The sequence below is a fragment of the Sinohyriopsis cumingii genome, chromosome 7, assembly GCF_028554795.1.
Source record: "Sinohyriopsis cumingii isolate HCF-2022 chromosome 7, ASM2855479v2, whole genome shotgun sequence".
Classification (NCBI taxonomy): domain Eukaryota; kingdom Metazoa; phylum Mollusca; class Bivalvia; order Unionida; family Unionidae; genus Sinohyriopsis; species Sinohyriopsis cumingii.
In genome coordinates this window covers 51,634,992-51,639,556 of record NC_142967.1, presented here as the reverse complement: position 1 = coordinate 51,639,556, position 4,565 = coordinate 51,634,992, and the positions used below count along the sequence as shown (strand labels likewise).

At 33.1% G+C, this 4,565-nt stretch overlaps 1 long non-coding RNA gene across 2 annotated transcripts; it reads left to right on the top strand.

The window, feature by feature from the left end:
* The first annotated feature begins 1,007 nt into the window (after nt 1–1,007).
* On the top strand, nt 1,008–3,211 carry LOC149795226 (uncharacterized). Of its 2 annotated transcripts, none has more exons than XR_016422284.1 (3): nt 1,008–1,086; nt 2,126–2,391; nt 3,095–3,211. It is a non-coding gene; the product is annotated as an uncharacterized LOC149795226 (long non-coding RNA). The 2 variants fall into 2 exon arrangements; XR_016422285.1 differs by having other exon boundaries at nt 1,068–1,090.
* The last annotated feature ends 1,354 nt before the right edge of the window (nt 3,212–4,565 follow it).

Sequence of the window (4,565 nt, the reverse complement as noted above, 5' to 3'; positions counted from 1 at the left end):
GACAATTATTTGCAAAAATCAAAACGTTATACTATTAAGATCAAGAATGCAAACAGATAATTTCCTTTGATAAATATGTATAGTCGAAAACAATAACGTTTAAAATGTGGTCGACGAGTTTGCCTCAGTAGTAATCAAGGAAACTAAATAAAAGTGAATATATATTTATTAATTTACCAGTATCCATTACATACATTTATTTAAAGACATTCCAATGCTGTGAAAATTTACTCTAAAATATGTTCTCGAACTTGCAGAATGTAAATATGAATATATTGTAATACCAATATAGGATGAGTTTGCATCATAACGGAAATAATGTAGTCTGATGCTTCACAAATAAGATGCATGAAATGTATGCCTGCACAGTATATCACAAATGAAAAAGAGCCTAATAGACGCCAACAATAATATCGATATATCCTTATTTCGTTATAACCTTATTAAGATATATAATTCAAATTATATGAATCTTAATGTTGTGTTTTGTTGAAGATTCGCTGATTCATTTAAGAAATGCTTGTTTTCTTTACCACAAGAGCAGACCATCAAACGTGGTTTGTAACATGTGTGCGTCACCATGGCCAAAGTTCCCTCACACGAGCTTACCGGCACAACCACTGCATAATCTCGGTGCAAAAAAAAAAAACTAGATTGATATGCCCATTCTGGAGAAATCATTACCATATTTGTTGTATTGTATAGAAATAAGCAAAATGATGCATTGCTTGGAAACTCAAGCCGAAATCCAGACACATGCATTTCATATCAAAGCTATTTCCATATTAGGGACAGTGTTTATTTTCGAAGCGACCTCACCTCTTTTGAAAAAAATTGGAAAATCATTCATGTTTGAAACGTCTCTGTCAAATTTGATCTTAAACTTTTTATTTCATTGTGAGCGATGAAGTTGTGTGGCTAGGAATGATGATAAAATAATGATTGATGGCATAGTTTTTTAAGATTTCATGTGAAAAGTGTTCTACAAACCAACGATTGAAATGACACCTAGTAACTATATAAGCATGGGCTTTTAGTAAGATATCAGTTTCGTTCCAGTTCTTACGAGAAGGAAGCAATCCTCAAGCAAGTACTCTCTCTCTGTCTCTCTCTCTCTCTGTCTCTCTGCTGTATTTATAGAATAATCTGTGATACACAGAAATGTATCGTGTCTGCAATAAAGTGAGTATAAGTCGCTATGATGTGTTATTTTTTTAATTGTTTGTCTTTTCTGGAATGGATTATTAATGCGAACGTTACAATTTTATTTGTTCCCACTGTTTATCTCCCACTTTTTCATCGAACACCTAATGCAAAGTTTCATTCAGATTGTTAATACATAAATGGGGAAGAGTGTGATGGAATGTATGGGGACCTGTACACGTTGGCGTCTCACCAATTAATGAAATATATAGTATGTATACATTGAACAGAGGAAACTAAATACACGTTTCAAACAAAGAATGCTTTTACATTATAATGAGTTCATCGTAAATAGGTACTGGTATCATTGTAAAAGATATATTGTGAATTTTGACACAAATGTTTCGTGACATAATATGGTGTTTCCAGTTCGTGTGAAATCACGAATAGCTACGATCCTTGAAGCACAATTGTTCTAGCTTTGCTAATTGTATATGTTAGTAAGGAGGATTTACATTGAGATAGCTTTCTATAATTGCAGTGTACTATTAAGACAGTATTATGTGTCAAATGGACTTGGATAAAGCGCATTGACAATGCCAAATAATAGGCTTTCAGATTATATTATTTCTCTCTATATTTCGGACTCTTATCATACTAAAATTTAACTATTAATTATATGAAATTCACGTCTCAACCGTATCAAAGCTTTGTTTTGGTTCCACTTAAATGCACCTGAGAAAGTTCTGCAAAAAGACATAATGACTTGTAAATATTATATAATTTTCTAGTTTAAGAAAAGAGACTGAATTTAAAAACATCATTTGATTTCTATTATTTTAGCTACACCGTACTAAACGCAAATTGTCATCACCATTTAGCGAACGTTTTGGAAAACAATAGCAATTCAAGAAATGTAACTACGCTTAACATACATCATTCATTGTTATTACTGACCAACATATTGCCGTATTTTTTCCAGCCCTTTAACCATCATGAAAGTCGTCGCAATCTTTCTATTGTTCTTGGTTGCTGTTGCCATAGCAAGACCGGGTTATTCCCATGGAAGTGGTTATTACCCTAGTCGGCGCCCTGGATACTCGTTTGGTGGATCTTCTCGCGGTGGCGGTGGAATCGGATATAGCCGTCGCCATCACGGAGGACACGGCTATTCTGGATACAGCAGAGGTGGATACAGTGGATATAGCAGACACGGATACAGTAGACATCATAAGCCATATTATTAAGGTAGTCGATTCAGCAGATACTGATAAGGTTTATTTTTTACTAAAATTTGATATTTTCGATAATTTGTATTTCAAATTCATCAACATTAATATGACAAACTAGCTCTTTATTTTATTATTTATTTATTTTTAATAAATCTGAAATGTACTTAATTTTAAATTATATCAAACAATTACTTTTTTAATTGTATTTCTAACCAAATTGCAACTGAAGGTTGGCGTGGAGCTGACATTTTCAAATTTCATTTAACTATCTTATTAACTTTAAAACACTGAGTACTTTATATATCCTTTCTTTATCTCAACCACTCGCATAAACATTGATACATGCAACATCGATGATATTTGATGACTTCTAAAGACTGTGTGTTGACCGTTTATTATGACACAACGTTGAATATCTCCTTGCATGAAAAGTGTTTATCTTTTAGAGCGATTGAATCGAAACAGGTATTATATATGTTGATTTCCTTTTAAGTATGATAAATAAGAATTATATCTCATTTTAACCTGTATTTAACAGAATATCTAAATATACGTTGAGATTTATTAAATATATATGAAAATTCCATTATTAAAATAACTCATACGCAATCACAAAAATAGACCTCGATATCATTTCATATCTCATTTAATTATTAGTCGCCAATATTGTTTTTAATTCATACAAATTTATACTAGTACGTTTTATTTTCCATTTACAGGTTATGATAACTCGGTGTAACCGTAAAAAGAGTAACCCTTTGACAGTCGTGTTCAAGAAAACAAAATGTATCGTCTGCCATAGTGCGTGTACTATATAAAGAATTTTAAAAAGAAAATATTTCGTGGACTGCTTTTCTGTCTGCCTACATAACTTCATATGTACCTTCCTTTACTATATATCTATGTGAATGCCTGACTATCCATTTTGCTTTCTATCTGAACGTTTCTCCATATTTCGTCGAACTCTTCATTGTCTTCTTTTAATTCGCCGTCATTTTTGCACTGTCAATATACATGCGTGTATTATTTTTAATTACATTGATAACGACAAATCTGGCAAGTTACCTTCAAATAAAAAAGATGGCATTAATTTTTTATTTTTGGTATGTAAGGTGAGAATAAGTAGAAGTCTGATCCGATGTCAGGATTTCAAACATCATTCCCCAGTCTGTTTCAGCTAAGACACATTAACTAATGAACCGTCAATTATATATGCCCAATCAAAATTGTATCTTTACATTAAATATAACTCCCATTCCTCTGAACTTATCTCCACTCAGTACACTGAAGTCAGACAGTCATTCATGTTCTTGAGAAGTCTGATACTGTTTATTTTAGATTTTGGTAATAGAAATATGACAACGCCTTCTACAACCCATAACTTCACTACTTTGGCCCCAGTTGTCACACGCGCCTATATGCAGTATGGAACAGTAAAATATAATTGTAATGCTAGCGTGAAAAACTTTGCCTACTAAATTCGGCTACCGTAAAACTATATTGCTGTTACTGTCCTTTTATAAAAAAGAAATAATTGCAATAATAAAAAGGAATATGAATAAATCATAAAATATTCTATGAGAAGAGTTATTATTATGTACAAACACAGGATCGAGGTGGTTAATACTCGAGGACTGGAAGAGGTATAGTGGGGCACTATAGCGACAATGTGAATATGCATTACAAGACCCCCTCGGTTTGTATAGCGACAACAGACTTAGGCACACCCTGGTCCTGTATAGCGACCATATAGATAGTGACGAAAGGTTGGAACTGTATACGGACAATAGGAATGGGACAGGTGGGTGACGTCACGGTACTGGACACTGGCAACAATGTTGCAAGTGGCTGACCTGAATACGCGCTACTCTAGGTAGAGACAAATACAGTAGAGTGATATACTTATATAACACATATACATAGATTGATGAACATCAGTCTATCACACCTAAAATATAAAATCTACTAAAATAATTAGGCAAGATAATAAATGTTTTTGAGTCAATAAAAATATAAAATCAACTAAAAGATTTTAGGCAAGAGTGCAAATCTTTCCGAGATATTGGAGTGTCCCTGAAAAGAGCCGTTGTATTTTTTAACACCATTACATTAACACAGAGGGCATCGTGTTTTCTCTTCCTCAAACTTCTTCTGACTTCTGGACCGTAGATGAGGAATCACTTCAGACAG